Genomic DNA, 19,819 nt, shown 5'->3' with positions numbered 1-19,819 from the left:
ACATGAAGCGTCGTCCTCGTGACTCATGTCTGTGTGGCATCAACTTGAGGACGGTAGTTTGAGAAGAAGCATCAGGTTTCAGCAGTGAACATGGCTGGAGGTGAAATAGGGGACTGAAAATGTGGAGGAAAGCATGGAGAAAAAATAAAAATAGCGGCTGTCAATAGAAGGTGCAATCACCTTACCTTAATCCTTAAAATCAGCAACCAGTTCAGACCCATGACACCAGCTGAGGTGAGGTTAAATGTGTGATCGACTCCCTAACAAGTCAAAACCAGCACGCCCTGTGGCTCTCCAGGATAAGGGTTGAAGTTCCCTGCCCTAAACTGACACCTACATGACCGGTCAAAGCCCTAGGGCTGATGCACCATAATATATGTACTAGACTAGAGGAAAATCAATGCTGGTAGACACATTATTGTGTATCAAGTCTCTGGTCATTCTAGTTGACAGTTTTTGTGTGCAATATATACTGAGATTGCACAGCATGTTAACTTGTGTAGTATGTCTGACGCTTAGGTATAATAATGACTATGACTTGTTCTTGCAAGTACCTGTGAGTGGCATTTTTGGTGGTTTTAGATTAGACCAAATCCTGAGACAGTGGGACACCCTACAATAGGGGCGGCCTGTAGCGTAGTGGTTAAGGTAAATGACTGGGACACGCAAGGTCGGTGGTTCAAGTAGCCACAATAAGATCTGCGCAGCTGTTGGGCCCTTGAGCAAGGCCCTTAACCCTGCATTGCTCCAGGGGAGGATTGTCTCCTGCTTAGTCTAATCAACTGTACGTCGCTCTGGATAAGAGCGTCTGCCAAATGCCAAAAATGTAAAAAAATGTAATTCCTTCAAAACTCATGCTATTAAAATTCCAAAGCTTCCGATCTTGTATATAGTGATATGTGCAGATTTGGCTTTAGATACAGAAGTATTAGAATGACAGGATGTTCTTTCTTGGATGTTCTATTTAATGTACTAAATTATGCATCCAATCTATAGTACAGAAGCGGCATTTTCTGAAAAGGGTAGTATAAATCATGAGCTGAGTGTTGGCTCTTGAGTATACACAATGCTGTGGCATAAATCACTGATAAGCCCTACTCCTCTCTTGTTTTATATTGTCTACAGTGATCCATTTTAGTCCCATCTGTTGTGGCCACACACAACCATTATTGCTTTATAGCTTGTTATAACATAGCTACATTTAAAACGGTATGCTTTAAAGATGTGGTGTGGAAAATATACTCCACATGTCAGAGAAAGTTAAGTGAATTATTGCATGTTTTGAGTACACATTATATCAATGTCAGAGTTGCCAGAAATGCGTTATGTCACAAGTCCATTTAGTAGAGATTGGAAGATCTATTCGTTCCTTAAGCCGGGGGTGTTCATTACTTATCCTAAAAGGGTGTGGGTGTTGGTCTTTGTTTTAGATCAGCACTAAGACACCTGATTCTGATTATTAACTAATCGTGGTCTTCAATCACCAATGCCCTTGATAAGCAGAATCAGATGTCTTACTGCTGGGCTAAAAGAAAAACCTGCACACACCCTGGCCCTTTTCGAAAAAGATTGGACACCCCTGTCTTAAACAATACCATCAGACTTAAGCATGTAAAATAGATAGATGTCACAGAAAAGACATCACAGAACCTTAACTTGAAAAAAATTGCAACTCTGAATCCCAAAGGGTGTAATTTTAATACTGAAAAACTGAAGTGTTCCAACTGCATTGTAATGGCCATATCAATGCTTGCCAGACTTTCTCTGAGCATGTGCAAGTAATTCCATATAGAGTAGGGTTTATATAGAGTTAAGTTATTTTGGTGCTAACAAACTCTGGAGGCATGACATCACAGTACAAGCTTTGGAGTTGCTTTAAAAGCATTTTCTTCCACATTCACACACCCCTAGTTTAGCCAACGCAAGCCCGGCAGGTTGTCAGAAACTTATGTAAATAGCTAAAATATCCAATGATGTTGGAGTAAATGACAAGATATTCTTGCTACAATGCAAGTTAGTGGAGAATAGTATCCACTTTTAAGATTGTATCCTGTCAAGGAACTTCACCATTTTTTTATACAAATATTTACAAGAATACTGAAGCAGCAGGCCGGAAGTAAAGCAATGAGCTCTAGCTTTAAAGAGTATGAAAACAATGAACTTATTAAAGGTAAGGTAATGCCAAGGTAATGAGGAACCACCATGAGGAAGCGCTGTGTAATAAACGGGTAGGGTCACTCTTTTTATTCTGGTCTAAAAATAAATGAATAGAATATTGGGCCTATTTGTGTGCGAACATCTGTGTGCACGTCGCTAAAGGTCCCTCTCGCATTGTGTGAGTTCAACACGCATCGCTTTATCTCAGGGGGTGTCCAGAAAGTTGTTGTTCAGCTGTGGCTATAGGTTTTATAGAATTTGTCTTGTGTGATTCCTTTTCCGCTCCCCACACCCCGTTTGAGGAATCTCTGTAACTTTTCTGCTGGAATATAACTTTTCTGAAATGTTTTTTGTAGTGTGACTTCATGAGGCTGTGAATCGACCCCTGAGGGGGACAGTGTATGCTGACAGTGAAACGGAGTGGGTAACCCCTTTGAGGAAACACGTTGCTAAGATCAATTGTCCAGAGCTGTTTAGGGATAGGGTCCTGGAGAATAACTGTCAAGAGTTGTTTAGGAAATGTGTTGTTTGGTATAATCGTTAGTCATCTAGGAAGGGTTTCCTGAAGAATAACTGTCCTGAAGAAAAGTCGTTCACATAAGTACTGGAAAATCATTGTCAAGAGTTGTTTTTGAAAAGTGTTGTTAAGAATAATCCTTAGATTAATTTAGGAAAGGTGTAATTGAGAATAGTTTTCAGAGCCATGAAGGAAAGAATGTAGGAAGAAAATTTTGTGGAGAGCGATTGTCCTCCCATAAATCCTTGTAAATCATCCGGTTAAAAATCATTTAAACAAGGCTGTGCCTCATCCAGCTGCATCCCAGGTTTTATGCCAAGGGCCCAGCCATATTCTCCCCTGAGACATTCGCTAAAATTTACATTTTGTTTCATTCATGGGGAAAAACATGATCTGACATTTTGAGTGACGGCACATTAGGCATTAATTGGATGAAAATGCGCTGATGATGAGCCAGTGGCGTGTAATAGCGATGTCCCTGTTCAGACACGGCACGGCTGCTCCAGCAGTTAATCACTGCCCTGTCGCACAGCCGTGCCGCACGAGGGACGCTTGGCAGCTCATGGCAGAATGTTTTATAGATTCTTAAAATACATTTTTCAGTCTGCTGGACTACGGAACGATTCTGTTTGAAAAATGAAAGCCGTAGCTAAAGGCTCAAACTCAAATATAAACAAAGCAAAGGCATTAATAAAGGATCTGAGTAGAGAGGGGGAAATATTCTTGAAGCTAAAGCTTTCTCGGTATTGCATTTCGGAGCATTCATCACTGTGTGCACTCTCCTTGTGTGAACCCCGATTATAACCCCTATTTTTTGTTTTCAGTTTTTTTTTATTGTTGTTTCAGTTATCCTATACTTAAATCTTGGTATGCACTCTTCTCAGATTTCATTCACACAGGATTCTGTGTCTCTGTTCGGATTGTCTAAAATTCAAGGCCTTGCTGACAGACGTCAGCCTGAAATATCGCCTGTAATCCATGCTATGGATTGTAGACTTTGTGGATTACAGAAGGTTGTGGATCAGCCTGCAGCCACTTGTAAAAGACAACTGTGTAGTCTTTTGGAATTCTGTTAAGCTTTCTTTGTCATGCCCAATACCAGATCGTCATGCAATGTCAGAACCATTCCACCAACACCTGCTTTATGTGTCTTCAAATGGGCAGCAGGTCTTCACGGAAAACATTGCTCCCGTCATGCTTGGATCTGGAGTTTGGAGTTTGGTGCTTGGATCTGCTGACTTCGTGAAGGCGTGTTAGAGGGAATGTCTAAACGGTCCTCTCAGTTTTCTTACTGTTGGCCTCAGCTCAGCGGGACGGTGGCAGAAAGTCCCCGATCGGCCATTTGGCTGTGACCTAGGCAGTTTAGATGGCATCGTAGATAGGGGGTGCCGGGGAAGCCACAGGGGCCGGGAGGTGAGGGACAGGTCGCCAATCCATTTGCAGGGCCCACACACCAGTCCCTCACACGTCCATACATACGGGCCATTTAGAGTCTCCAATTAACTGACTGCATGTCGTCTTCTCTGTGGGAGGAAACTGGAGTGCCCAGTAGAAACCCACATGGACACGAGGAGAACATACAAACTGCCGGGAACTGGATACCTTCTTGATGTGAGGTGACAGTGCTGTTCACTCCACCACTGTGCCACCCACATTTGTGGTTTTGGAACAATTTATTTTTCTTACTGAGTTTCAAAACACAAAACCACAGAAAACAAAATGAGGAAAACAGGGAGAGGAAACACTAATGATGCAGTATATGGTTTTTCTTTCTTTTTTTTTCTTTTTTTTTTACTCATCCTGCACTGATATTCATGTGCTCTGAACCCGTTTTGAGGTGGATCCTTCTTGGTTTCTGTTTTCACATTTGATTGCTGATTAGCACAGATAATCCTTCTTATGTCACCGTGTTAGGACCCAGCTGCAGGCTTCCATTACCTATATCAGTATATTAGCATTCCAGACAGGCGGCCAGTGCACGCCTTCGCTCCACCGATGATGGGTCAATCCTTTATGCACGACCACCCAGGAGCAGTCAGTACTGTTTTCATACTCAATACCCAAGCCTGTATTATACAGCCTTGCGCAATTGCTGGGATATTAAATAATATGAAGGGTTGACACATGCGTGTTGTCAGCGAGCAGTGAATGTTGGACAGCTACAGTACAACCCCTTAATCAGTCCCATTCTTAGTCCTCGCCCAGCAGAGGGGTGTTTCACCCCAGGCGGATCAGTGTTGTTCTGGAGGTAATTGCCAAGCCGGTGAGTTAAGGCAGAGATTAAGGTGAGTGATGATTGGTGAACCTTCCCAGCCCACCCTTCTTTGGCGCTGTGGCCATTTATGGGAGCCTCGAAATGTGCGTGTTAAAGAGGTTCTGGCACGCCGTTAAGACCAGTTATTGTTCGCCAGGGTGAGGTCAGGTCATCACTTCCAGAACATTTAAAAAAAGGGGGAAAACGTCCTGCGGTTTAGTATTTCTGCAGCCTGGGGTCACACCATCGCACTCAAATATTATTCTTCTCAGAGAGGGGAAATGAAGAACCGTTTGAGGGAGTCGGGGAAAATTTGGGGAATGCTGTTTGATGAAACTATTTTGTGCCACGGAGCTGAGGGAGACACTGAGCTGGGCTTTAGGGGACCGTGAATGGAATCAGTCATGGCTGAAGAGCTACCCATCTACAATGGTCATCTATCAGCTGAGAAAAACCGCCCAATACACACACTGCAGACATAGTCACACATGCACACACTCTCATTCATTCTCAAACAGACATGCAGACACTCCTTCAGACATACAACCCTGCATGCTACGTACATTCTGTCAGGAGGATGTTATGCTGCTGAAATGAATTGTCCAAAATGGCAACTAATGGGATTGTAGATGTTGATTGATTTATTGATTTATCCTCTTGCCACAAAACCACTATTTCATGGGAAAACTACATCCCCCCAAAAGATATAGAGAGAGCTTAAAGAGGTCTCTGTAACTAACTTATGTCCAAGGGCTGCACAAAAGGCTGGGGATTTGTGTAAATGTATAACTCACAGTGCATCTTTTAGATCTTCCAGGGGAAGTCCAGTTTTATGGTTATGCCAATGCTCCACTTCACATTGGTCCCTTTGAAGAGGTCCTAAGGCCAGAGACTGGTACAGGGGAACGTCAGGCCCGCGATAATCCAGAAAGCTTAGTGGTCTCTGGCGTTATTACCCTGCCAGTTAGAATTCTGTAGACTGCATTGGCAAGCCCTTAAATGTCATCCTCATTTTATATGCTGCTTTGTACTAAGCATCTAAAAATATTGATCGCATTACATTAGATAATTGGCTCATGGCAGATAGAAAATATCAGTGTTAGGGTCAGAGAAAGCTGAATTGTAATACTACTACAGGGAATGCAAAGAAGGCACCCGATTGTTTCTTTTTTTACCCTGGCAGAGGGAAAACGTAGCTGCCCTGTTGTGTTGTATTTTGGCATGTCATTTCAGGAGTCACCATTAGTCAGGGGGTGGTGTCCTGGGGTGTGAGTTATTGTGCGGGTCCAGGCGTTGCAGATCGATCAGCATAAATCTGCTGGCCTTGTGGTGCTGCCTGAGGTACAGGCCTGAGCTAAGCCTGGGTCAGAGAAGGCCGTGCACACGTCACGGTGGTCAGAAAACCACCCAGACTCCCCGAGATTACCATCAGTCTTGCTAAGTGGCCCACAGGGAAATCAGTTGAGGAACATACACCCTCTTTTTTCTTGTAAATCGTGTGGAAATGCTCTGAAATGGATGATGGTTCTCACACATTCAGATGTATGTACAGTGTATGCTGTTCTTTGTTCCTTAGAATCCAAATGGAATGATTTAAATCTCGCTCCTAAACGGCTTAAATGAAAAGTTGGTTTCCTGTATAAAAGGAAAGGGTTCCTGTTCTACAATGGCTCCTTTACCTCTGCTGCTCAGTTACCCGTAGACACACAAAAAAGCATGAAGTAGAGAGAGCCATACTGTACTTATTTGTGGGCTGAGCATCAAAGGACCTTCCAAGCACCAAGCGTGAAATGGCAGCTGTCTTCAGCGTATGAGTGTTATTGAAAATCTTTGTTCCATTTCTGTTTTATTTCTGGTCCCGTCAAGATACATTAAGATATTTTTAAAGAGACTCTTATTTAATCATTGAGGCCAACTGTATGGAAAAGAAGTTACAGTGAGTGTACTGTATGTGGCCGGGGGAGGGTTGAGCGTATATGATTGGGGGGGTTGTGTGAAATTAGTAACGTCCGTCCGGATTTGCTAAACTGTTGAGTTATTGAATTAGCTCCACTATTAGCTACAAGCTGTGAAGTCCATCTCAACAGCTTTAAACGTGCAATTAAGCAGAAGAATAACAGCGCCGGGGAATTGGTCTGGCCCTTCCGCCTGCGCCTCAGCTCATGCATGTATACACACACACACATACACACACACACACCAGCGCCGCCCTGCCTCCCCCTCTCCCTGAGGCCTGCGTGATCGTACCCTCAGGACCTCGTCTTGGCTGACCTTCCGAGGAAGCGGGACTCTCTTGCAGGCGCAGGGGGGGAAGAGAGCTAATTGGGCATTAAATGGGAAACAAAGGCGCCCGGAGACCGGGGCCAAAAACACTTAGCGAGGCCAGGCTGCGTAAAGGACTCCTCAAAATGGGGCCGAATTAGCCAAGACTCCTGGGGGGGATTTGGGTTTGTATATGGCAACAGGGGCTCACTGTAATCACAGTTCCAGGAGTGTGTGTGCGTGGGGGGGGGGCGTAGATTGGTGGTAGATTTATGTCTGAGGGGGTATCCAGCAGACTCGGCCCTGGTGCTTAGGAAGCAGGACGCTGGAGATAAAGGGATGGAGGGTAGAATAATAAAAAGTATTGGCTCCACCGTGTCCCCGCTTGCATGGTGCCTGCCAGACAGTACTCTGGAGGCTGCCATTCCCTCTGCCCTCGTCTGCTCAAGCACTTACACCGCCTCCTTTTTCCAGACCGGTGGAAAAAGACAGAGCTGCGTTCCTCATGCCCGCTGTGAACTCGGTCCTGATGATGGGTCTGTACCAGGGACGGGACAGTATATTTGAAAAAAAAATATTATATTGCAGTGTAGCATATTCCTTTACTTTAGCGGGGACAGCATAGGAAAGTGAAATACATTTTCTCCAGATGATGCCTTGGCTCCTGGCTTCACCCAAACCCTGTGCCCCCAGCCCTGTCTGCACACTGCACAGTGGAAGTCTTTAATAGTCTGCTTATTAAATCTGTCCTCTCCCCCACCCCCCCTTACTGCCCACCCCACTTATTCTACATGAGACCTCCTAATTGTGATAGGATAACTACGTATTCGCTCAGCTTCATGGGGTCATTATGGTAATACGAGTCCACTTTGTACCGCTGACTAACCCCTCCGTCAGTGCCTGGAGGTGGTCTGTGCCACCAGCAGTGTCTCATGGAGGTGGGGGGGGGGGGGGGACATGGGGGGGGTCAGGGACAGAGGGCTAATAGAAGTATTAGGCCAAAGGAAACCAGTCATTTCTCCTCTGATCAAAGCTGTGCCTGACTTTGCGAGTGGAAATTGGTCTGCAGCAGGGTAATGGATGTTGAGCCGTGCGAAAGTCAAACAACGAAAGGGGGGGGAAAAAAGCCCCCAAAAACAGCACATTTGACCATTTCAGAAGGTCATAAATGATATGACTGCAGGTTTTCCAGCAAACCATCAGATATGGTATTCTAAAATGTCTTGACACTTTTTCCTCCTTTATTTTGACTATGTGGTGGCAGGGATAAGCTCATTCAGGCAGTTACAAGATGTTTTATTCTGAGGGTAGGCATACTTTCACGGAGTTGCGTTTATGAAAACAAGGTGGACATTTGTAGCTGTGTTTTTCACTGAGGTTTCCACCTCAGTGCTGGCTACATTCACAAGTTGGCACAGAATCCAAAAACTTATCAGCCCTTGTTTTAAAAGCCTGGTTAGATTTAAACTCACATTTAGGCATTTATCACACACTTATCCAGAATGTCTTGCATAATACAGGCTGATGCAATTAACGGCACTGATGCCAATTCATTAAGGGTCACGATCTATAGTTGTAGCAGCAAATTGATTAGGGTGCATAGTTTTAGATATAGCAAAGGTACAGCTAGTAAAGCCATTCAAAATGTTCACCATTAGGTGAGCCAAGTTGCTGTTTAAATAGATGAGCAGTGACTCTGCTGTCCTCATTGTAGTGGAGAGCTCATCGGGGGGGGGGGGGGGTCGAGAATAGGTGGCTTTAGGGAGGACATGGTTAACATGGAGAGGAGTGGCTTGGCTGGAGGTTAAGACTGGATAATAGATTGCGGTAACAAGGTGCTGTTTGTCTTGGCGTAGGACGGGACTACAGATTTTAGATTTCTGTATTTTGTTTTTGGGTCACTGCCAGTAGCCAGTTGAGAGAGATGCGGAGGGGCGTGGCACCCGTGTAGTTACATTATCCGGAGCGACGTACAGTTGATTCGACTAAGCAGGAGACAATCCTCCCCTGGAGCAATGCAGGGTTAAGGGCCTTGCTCAAGGGCCCAATGGCTGTGTGGATCTTATTGTGGCTACACCGGGGATCGAACCACCGACCTTGCGTGTCCCAGTCATTTACTGTAACCACTACGCCACAGTTAAGCTGACAGTAGATAGTAGAAGACGAGCGGCAGCGTGCTGAAGGGAGACCAGCAGGAACAGCTTCACTGGGGCCTGGTTGGAACTATATTACATTACATTACATTTGGCTGATGCTTTTATCCAAAGTGACTTACAGTTGATTAGACTAAGCAATGTTGGGTTAAGGGCCTTGCTCAAGGGGCCAACAACTACACTGGGGATCGAACCACAGACCTTGGGTCCCAGTCATGTACCTTAACCACTACGCTTACATGGAAATGCATTTATTTGACAACAGTATTTGCTTTTCATTATTGTGTCTTTTTTGTAAATAGGTTTGGTTCTTAAATGTAACCTTGACCTGATAACGGGTTGTACTGTATCTTCTTAAGGTATGGAACAGCTTTCCAGGTTTGCAGTAGGCTCCATTAGCAGTGTTCAAGACCACACTTGACTTGGTAATAGATACACTCCATGCAGCAGGCAGTTTGGTGAGCGCAGAGGGTCCAAATGGCCTGTCTTGTCTTAAAAATGACTCCCTGTACAGTACTTGGCTTCTTTCCGACAAAAACTTGGCAGGTCAGGTCAGGTGGGGTGGGCTTTTGGGGATTCACATATTCTCTCAGGCCTCCTAAAATATCATCTTCGTAAGAGGTGGACATGGGTAGGTCTGCTGTGGGTTTTTCCACACAGCATGAGATACAATTAGCCTGCTGCGCAATAGAGCAAGGTCCCCTAGCCAAACCAACTCATCATCCTGCTGTTTCAGCAGGGACCTCCAGCTCTGCGGCTGACTTTCACATGCTAACTTGCATCTCTGATTTCATTACTTGGGACTTTTATCATTTCCCCTGGTGATTTGTTGAGTCTTTTTCGATTCTCAGCAGTTGAAGTAAGAATATTCCGTGGGAGCTCTTGATAAAAAGGGAGGGATTCTGTGGAGGTCCACCCACACATAGTGCTCTCTGGCTGCTTTCTGGCTGCTTCCTGAAGGTCAGCAGATGGGGGGTCATCAACTCCAGATCATCACCATCCATTAGAAGGCTTTCATAGTCCTCCCCAGGCCAACGCACTGCTCTCGTACGGGCCAGAGAGGACTGTTCCAGGCACGGGCGGAGCCATCCGCATGTCCCGGTGGGACGTGTTAGACCCGTCCCGCATGGCGTAAAACCCCACCCGCCCGGTTCCTTCATGGGTCAGCGCGCATGTGAAATGCGGCATACGCAACATTCCTGACCTCCACGCCCCCCCTCAACCTTTGGCTTGCCAGCTCGGCAAAGGAAATGGTTGCGTTTGGGTTTCCTGTCTCGTGTTACTGGACCCGTACGGACGCTGAGCAGGGCGTACCGGCCTGCTCGTTGAGTGACAGGCGGGCAGTTCCTTGTCCACGAGAGACAGGAGGGAAGGGAGGTCGTAATAAAGAGAGATAAGATGGAGGTTGATATAGTGGGGAGGAGGGGACCCCAACGCTAAGGAGAACGACTCCAGGGGGGTTTTTTTCACTGGGCTTTTTTCAGAATGTACTTCAGGTGAACAGAGTGTAGTCAAACACAATAAGCCCTTTTTCCCCCTGCAGCCATTAAACAGTCTACCTTCCCTTCACTGATCCTAAACCGTTTTTAATCAAGGTCATCACCCCCTTATTCTCGCTCTCTCTTACCGCTTGTGTGAGAATGTGTGTGCTTCCTGTAAACTGCTCTGGTGCAATAGAACACATGTGGGCCTCTGAGGTCTGGTCTCAGTCCAAGTATATAAGAGTTTTTGTCCTGCCTGACCTGAGAGATTAACGGGTTTATATCCAGCATTGTTTTGCTTGGGCCTGCTGGTTGCTGGTTGTGTTGCATGCTCAAATCCACAGCCAGGCATGGCAACCACAACCTCCCTGGCTACTACACACCACCTGGCAACCCCAGACACTGGCATGTTCAGCTGCACCTGCTTCCACTAACACTGCAAAAGCTGTAGCCTCACTGCAAATCAAAACTAATCTGGCCAACCACAGCTGCCCTTGCATCCCTGCAATTACAGATACCCAGGAAAATTTACTCACCCTGGCTTCAACTGCCCTAGCTACTGGAAACAATCGCTGTTCTTGATTCCTCTAACACTGTATAAGCTAAAGTCACCCTTGCCAATCTGGCCAGGTAACCCCAGACACTCTGGCAAGTACAGTCGCTCCTGCCTCCTCTTATACTGACAACTATAGCCCCTCCTGGCTACACCAGCTCCCCTTTTATCCCCAACTGCCCTGCTAACCACAGCAGCACCCGACTCTCTCAGAGCGGCCCGGCCTGCCTGTCTCTGATTTGAGCAGCTTTGTCTGCAGACTGGGGCCCTGCCAAAATCCAAAATGGAGGTCTGCCAGAGGTAAATCACCATGGAGATTAGGAGAGATCATGGAGTTTGTTTGTCCTATCGCTGCTCAGGACACTGTATTCTAACAAAGCCCAGCTGCCTGGTTAATGCAGTATTTCAGTCTGTTACTTAACACTAGTCAATGGCCGGCCATTGAGATCTTTAAGCTCTCGCATGCCTGGCTAAGACTGGGGGGGTCGGTGTTGGAATGGTCACATTCAAGGAGCTTTGGTCTACTGTAGTATTTACAACCCCTCCACCACCCGTCTTCCTACAATTACCAAAGTGTGTATCAATGTCAACTCTGCTATTCCAATGGGTTGCCAACTGCCTTGTTTATATGCTGTAAGTACATTTTCATTTTTACTACATTTCTCATATTAATATGCCTGTATTCTTTTGAGAAGACCTGATAAGTATTATCATTCTAAACGTCCCACTCAGCTTAAAATGAAATGGCTCCGAATCTGCTGCCCTTCAAATACTCCCACCTTGAGTTTGATCAACGTACATTGTTCTGCCTGGTGAATTAATAGTTCATTCGAGTGCTACGCCCCAGAGGGAACCATGCCAGTTTGTGGGTGTAGCTTTGTTTAAGTACAACTGTGAAGATTAACCACCACAGTGTCTCTAACTACACCTGAAAAATGAAAGATTGGCACTTCAAGATGAAATCATTTATTTTCAGACATTTTTCTTTTTGTCTACAACATCCTCCATCATCACCCAAATTCCCTAAACCCACCCCAACCCTCAACCCACTCATAGTGCCTGACCTGGTCCAGGTGGATTCTCTTTGCACATGGGCTCAAGATGTGTCCTGTCCGCACCTCATTCTCCCTTCTGTATGTGTGTGTGTGTGTGTGTGTGTGTGTGTGGACAGGGGGTCATTCTGCACTGGGTGGGGATGGGTAGAAGAATCACGCACTGTCAGTTTCAATTACTCAGGAACGTGCATTTGTTCAGAAAATGTGCCTGAATTTCCCTGCACGTTTTGCACCAACCTCTCCTCTCTCCTCCACCATACTTCTATCCCACCCCCAAACAACGTGTGGTTCTCTTTTCTTTTCACAAAATGTGTGTGTGTGTGTGTGTGTGTGTGTGTGTGTGTGTGGAAATGCCCATGCAGAAGATTACAGTAGTGTTAAACGTTTCTGTTCCCTGTCTCTGTGGTGTGGCACAGTTAAATGAGGGATGAAGCAGAGTGATTTACTGTGAGTAGAGATCTGCGCAGAGCCCAGTCTCTCTCTCTCTCTCTCTCTCTCTCTCTCTCTCTCTCACTCACAGTCTGTCTCTCTCAGCAGTAAATAAGCACGTGATATCACGACAGGTCATATAATAGTAGACGTATCATGTCTAAAGGAATCTCTGTAGGCTTCTTTGGCATTCTGCTCGTCTCCACCTAGGATTGGTCACAACGGGACCGCTCCCCCGATCTCGGAGCCAATCAAATTTCCGCAATCGTGGAATTCCACCTGCTTGTACCCCGAAACAGAGGAAAAACACGAGAGGAATTATACATACCAATTGTCAGATGAAGAGGAATGTTAGATGAATAGGCCGTGTAGTTTTCATGGCGTGTGAATCGCAGGCCCTTTCATACGCAGTCGTGCGTTGCTTGCCCTCGATGCGGTCGGTGGGCATTTTATGCCTTGGAGCCGGCTCCCGATAACGCCGGGATCGTTCGCACGTTCACGCGCGGACGTTCATCCCTCACCCCGATCAGCTTCGTCTCATCAAAGCGCCCCCCCCCCCGAGAAACCAGATCCACTCCCCGATAATCCACGGCGCTCACAAACATGCTGGAGCAATTTGGAGGGCACACAACAGAATCCGATAGACTCACATCCTGTTTTTGTAAAAACCAATGCGCCCTCAGCTGTGAATTTCAAACAAAAGGGATTGTCAGCAGCTGTGCGGCGGCTGGAATGCCTGTTATTCCAGTGCAGTCATCGCAGTGCATGGGCCTGTAACACTAACCAGACCCTCCATTCTGCCTCTCTTTGTGTACGACGTGGGACCCTGACATTTGTTCACTGCATTCATTAGATTTTTATGTTGAAACAGACCTGTTTTAACCTTGGGGTTTGGGGGTGAATTTACTTCCAGACAATGCAGGTTTTTGTAGTTAGCGTTGGTGCATCAGAGATCAAGAGCATCTGCAGAAAAACCGACAGGTTGCATGTTTGAGTCTTGGGTTGGAGGGCCATCCCTGGCACACCCTATCACTAAAGCCTGATCCCCAAATTCCTTAGTAAAGCGCGCAGCCCCGTATGTGTTTAATGTGTGGAAATGGAAATGTCTGTTAAGAAGATCAGTCACGTGGAGGCGGTCGCAGCTATGTGGCCCTCTGCTGCCCCGGGGCCGGCGGACGTCCCGAGGGCCCGTGTGTTTATTAGCATCTCCTCCGCGCGGCTGGCGGGTCGCTGACCCCACGCGGGCCAGGTTGTGCAGGTGTGTGGGGCCCTCTGCGTCCACACTGCAGGTCCCCCGGGCCTGTGCCTACCTGCCGCTGCAGCTGTCCACCCGGGGCCAGGGAAGGGTGGAAAAATACCCAGAAACGTGTCCCAGAATTCCTCCCTGATAAGTGTATGTGTATGCTACCATCGCAGAGGCATAGGTTGCTTTGCAGGTGACATAGAGGGATAATGCATGCAAAGGTGAGCTGAGAAGCATGTACTTCTAATGTAAAATGTAAGCAATAAATGCATTAATGTGCATTTCATGTGTTTGATGTGCTGAGTATCCTTGCAAGTGGCATCTATTGACCCTCCTATGATATTCTGCTGGAACAGTTCCCTCACGGAAAAACAAGTATATTTCAATATATTGTAAATATGCGGACATTTCAGAAACTTCAAAAGCCTCGATAAGACCCCTCAATTAATGTTTGTCCCCTGCACTCTAAAGTTGTAAAAAAAAGTTCTATTTGCCAGCATGTTGTGGGGTATTGCAATTTATTGATAATACATTTGTTTCAGTGTATTTAAAATATATTTAATTTGTGTAAGTGTAGACATGAGGTGGGTGTGGGACAGATAGGAAGGAGGCTGAATGTTTTTGTCTGGAACTGAGGTGAAGTCTCTTTCTACTGCTCCTCCTCTCTCTGTGAGAAAGCTTTGGTGAAAGGCGGCACATTTTCCGCGGAAAGCGAAAGGCGCGTCTGCAGGCGCGAACGCGGGTAACGTGGGGAGAAGGGCCTCAGGGCCTCAGGGGGCCGCTCATTAATCTCCTGCCCTCCTCCTCACCCCTCTGCCAGCCGAGTCAGTCTGTCTGTGAGGAGCGGGGATGCTGCTTTATTTGGGCCTGGTCTGAAAGGCACACTGGCGCGTGTGTGTGTGTGTGTGTGTGTGTGTGTGTGTGTGTGTGTGTGTGTGTGTGTGTGTGTGTGTGTGTGTGTGTGTGTGTGTGTGTGTGTGTGTGTGTGTGTGTGTGTGTGTGTGTGTGTGTGTGTGTGTGTGTGTGTGTGTGTGTTAGAGATCTCACTCTGTGCGCTTCTGGAATCCGCAGTCAGGAATCGTGCCGGTTCACCCTCAGCCAAGTGAGAATAACAGGCTTGAACTCCTGTCACCTGTCTTTCACCTGTCATGGTATCAAATGACTGCTTGGTCATTTTTATAATAATGGCCATAGCATTTGGTAGGATCATTCTGTCAGTCTGGAGCAGATGTCTGAAAGCTGTCTGCCTACTGAAAACTACTTATTGATATCATCATTATACTTACAAAATTCTGGTCATTCTTGCAATTAGTCATAATGAATCCTACGGCCACAGGTTCCAGCCTTGGTCTGTGCTGTGCTGTCATCAGCTTACTATAGGATGGATTTGGGCTAAATCTAGTAATTGAGGGCCTCACCTGGGTTAGGTGTCCAACATTTTACATTAGATGTAAAAAAATAATAAAGAATGGTAAAGATTAAGCATTTTAGTGTCCAGTGTTCAATGCACATTTAACAAGTGTGTGCTAAGGCTAAGGAAAGGTGTTAAATGCACACAAACTTGAGGGCATGCTGTGTGTGTACATGTGTGTGCTTGCTTGTGTGTGTGTGTGATACATCATGTTACAACTGTGGAAATTCAGTGGTTTGCCCTGCAGTGTTTCCATTTCCATCAAAAATAATCAAGGAGACAAATCTTTATTCTACAGAAGTGACTGATATGCTTTTGGAAAGAAAACTCTTTTTATCTAAATTGATCTTTCTCCATTTACATAAGTGATGCACTCTCTCTCTCTGTCTCTCTCACTCTCACTTTCTTCTATTCAATTCAGTAGTGCTTTATTGGCATGACTATACAAACAATATTGCCAAAGCAATTAACAATAAAACAATTAACAATGACACGTAACATATAGGGTTAATACACTGGGTTATAGGGTTAAAATACTGTACATAAATAATTCTCTCTGTCCTCTCTCCTCTCTCTTTGTCTTGGCCTGTCTCTCTCACTCTCTACCCCCCTTTCAGCCCCCGAAGTTAAGCTCTTTCGATCAAGGAGCCAGTGTAACATTCTGTACAAGTAATTAAGATGCCCTGGTTGCCCTTACTGAACCTGGGAATGAGCCTTTGAAAAAAAGAGAATCTCGTGTCAAGGGAATTACAGTAGAAAAATTGATTCCCCTGATGTGCGCAACAGCACTGGCTGATTCTTTAATTACCAACCCTTCCTCTCACTTGAGATGATTTCCATGTGCGTCTGATGACAACTTGACAAGAGTTGGAATACATTCAATTACTGCATGCAGGCCTGCATTTAATGTACTTTTAGATATTAATTCCCAGGTCTCTGTTACTGGGAAAGTAATTACTTCCAGTTAAGCCTTAAAGTTGAGACTTTTAATCAGTCCTTATAAAAAATAATGAAAGGACCTCCCTCGTAACAGGATCTGACCAATAATATTTTTTTTACATGGTACATTTCCTTTTGGTGTATTTGTGGTGAAATCCTTTGGGGCGCAGTGAAACTCCATGTATTGCGAGATTGCAAAAGCAAACATGCCTTTGTTCCATAGTTACAGTTCTGGTTTTCTATTCTGATTTCTTCAGAGATGACTGGGAATCCGTTGTTTCCGTACTTTTTCTTCTGGCATGCCGGGATAGCTCTCACGCTCCGTATTTATTTGTGAAAATATTGCATTTTCATGACTCTTTGAGACTTTCTTCAGACCTGGTAAGGTAATGAAAAGGAGAATGAGTACATTTGTGGTGAAAATTAGTTTTTCATATTGCAGGTGCAGGAGAATCTATTAACATTTCTTCCTTCAAAATTATCTTGTCAGAAATGAACAGGGGTTTGATGGGCACTATTGTTGCAGTATTGTATCGAAACTAATGGAAAGTTACGTAGGAACATTCTAGTAATTGCTTGTCCAAAGTCATGCATGATCTGCTTTGACGCTATATAAAAATGAGGCAAGCAACTGGCTTTTGTGAAAGAAAGTTTATTACAATGCAGCATCTCAAGGTATGAGAGAATGCTCATGCCAAAATGACCAGTGACATCTTCTTCAGGAAGCAGTTACTCTAATTCTTGCCACTTAAATCAGTTATCATCACTCTTTAAAGTCTTTATTTTGAAGGACGTCTCTACAGCCTGTTTACTCATGAAAAGGTAAAGCAAGCAGGACAAGGTAAATGCACGGGGGAGACTTCAGTGGCAGACCGGATCAGATGGAATATGTAGAGCCATGGAAACTCAATTAGGGTGTTCCTCTGTGTCTGTCCCACTCAGCAGAGACATGGTGGGGGAATGGATCCTGTTATTGGGTACTTTGTTTTTAAAATGTTAGACAGCTAGCGCTAAAGAGTGAAGCTGAGGATGAGCCTGGGTTCAATGCAGAGGTGTCCCTCATGGCCATGTATAGGAAAATGTGCTGGAATAATTCAGTGCAAATATGGGTAATTCCATCTCAACTCGACACACTTTTTGACACTATCATCACAGATTAATTAAATTTGCCATGCCGATTTGGCCTTAAAAGAAACCCCTGGAACGAAAATTACACTTGTCTCTGGGTATTAATCTGGGAGATATGGGTTAACAAAGCTTGCGCTAATTTGTGTGACTCCATGACTTTGACTTGCCTTATCTCCTTTACTGGAGGCCATATAGCAATATCTTTTTTCTTTTCTTTTTTGCATAAAGTCAGGTCCCCTCACATCAGGAGCTGTTCACCTAATGAACCCTGCTCAGACTGCCCTACCTGGAGCTGCCAGGTCTGAGGTGACAGAGCAGCCTTGCAGTCTCTCCATCTCAAAGAGCAGACTCTGTTTAACTCTGCTGTACTCAGACTGGTGTGGTCCAGATGAGTCATCCTCTCCGTCATCGAAAAATGCCACATTCATGAGGCCCTTAAATCCCCCGGCCACCCCAGGCGACCATTCATATTACGCTATACGCAGCCATGAGGAACAGCAGACGCCCTCTGTGGGCTCCCAAAAATGAATGGTTGTCCCGTGCCACTAGCAGGAAAATGAGCGAGTTAAAGAGAAATGAATTGCGGCACAAGGCATCGTAGAAGGCTGGTAAAATGAGAGGACATTTAAAAAAAAAAGATGATGGGGGTTGGGGGGGTTTGGGGGTTTGGGGGGTTTGCATTTGCAACAGGCCTCTGAGTGTCTTAAATTAACCAGCCCAAATAGAGACCTGACCTTTTCTTCTTCTTAAAAAAAAAAAAAAAAGGAAAATCCAAAAGCAGGAAATCGTGTTTTTTTTAATGACAGTGAAATCATGGCCACCTGGTAGTCTGTTCCTATCCATACATTCTGTAAGTTTATTAGGAAAAATGCACACAGCCCCGCCAGCATTTTGCTCAAGTGCTTGTTTCTTGGAGACAATGTACTTTAATGTGGATCAGGAGGACAATCTTTTCCACTGATGTACAACACATTATAATCCTGTAGTTCCAACCAGCCATGTTGGAGAAAGACCAAGCCTTGCGGTCAAATACATACAGCCAAATGCAATAAAGTAAAAATACTTTATGTATTCATCTGCATGCAGTGTCTCCTCAGTGTACAACAATTCCAAATGATTTCTTGAATCCAAACATATCTTTTGGCAGAGTTAGTTTAGTTGGCAAGGGAATTCCCCTAACGTCATGTTGTGAATACACTGAAGTATGTTATCTGTTATCTGTTACGTACATCTGTTTCAATCAAAGCACCGGGAAGTTGTGACAGTCCTTTTTCATGCTGGTGGACGGTTGCCTCTTGCAGTAGGTCTCCATCTGAGTGACGTGTCTGGGCCTTCTAACCGTCCCCTGGTTTATCACAATACATACATCTAAAAATACATTTTACATTTGGGTATTTAGCAGGCACTCTTTTCTAGAGTGACCACTGAATTATTCTTTTTTTGGACATTCACTATATACGCATTAGTAAAACATCAGATCTATTCAGTGTATATAGCTGGATATGGACAGGAGTAATTCAGGTTAAGCACCTTGCTCACAGGTACACCCTCAGTGCTGCACCAGGGAACTGAGCCTGCATGCTCTGGGCCCCTGTTCCCTACATATGACACTACCCTGCTGCTGAGCGGTGGCAGGCGGGAGAGATAGCCAGTGATTGCAGTGTGTGCCAGGCGCATTCCTTTTCTCCGCAACGCTTTCATGTTCATATTACGCATTCCATGTTCTCCACTTACAGAAGACAGGTCTGGTCTGCAGTACATGTTGCGGTGCTGGCCGAGGTCCCAGTCATGTAATCACCCCCCCCAGTTTAATTGCCTTAATTAAACAATCCCTCTCCACCTCAGCTAATGGGTGTTGAGTGTTGCGTCTCGTAATGACTGCCATGCGGTATCCAAGTTGAAGGGGGTGGGGAGGGGGGGCGTTCTCATTTTGGGGGGGTTGAGTCCCCATGGGGCAAGCTCCTTGAAAGAAACAATGTAGCTAAGTACATTATGTGCATAATGAAATGCATGTATTTGACTGTCTGTAAGGTTTAGACCAGGGGTGTCAAACTCCAGTCCTGGAGGGCCACAGTGTCTACAGGTGTTTGTGGTTTCCTTTCAATCAGCAGCCAGTTAAGCCCTTGAGAACAAGGTGTGTGGACTCTTTAGCCAATGAAAGCTTTGAAATGTATCTCTCGTGCTGAAACACACCAAAAACCAGCAGACACTGCGGCCCTCCAGGACTGGAGTTTGAA

At 45.4% G+C, this 19,819-nt stretch overlaps 1 protein-coding gene across 1 annotated transcript in view; it reads left to right on the top strand.

Annotated features, from left to right (window-relative positions):
* Positions 1-19,819, top strand: part of LOC133141555 (collagen alpha-2(XI) chain-like) — a 79,221-nt gene that overhangs the window by 15,003 nt on the left and 44,399 nt on the right. The window lies entirely within an intron of this gene.

Source organism: Conger conger, chromosome 12 (assembly GCF_963514075.1).
Source record: "Conger conger chromosome 12, fConCon1.1, whole genome shotgun sequence".
Taxonomy (NCBI): domain Eukaryota; kingdom Metazoa; phylum Chordata; class Actinopteri; order Anguilliformes; family Congridae; genus Conger; species Conger conger.
The sequence above is the reverse complement of the archived record's forward strand: the minus strand, read 5'-3'. Positions and strand labels throughout refer to the sequence as shown.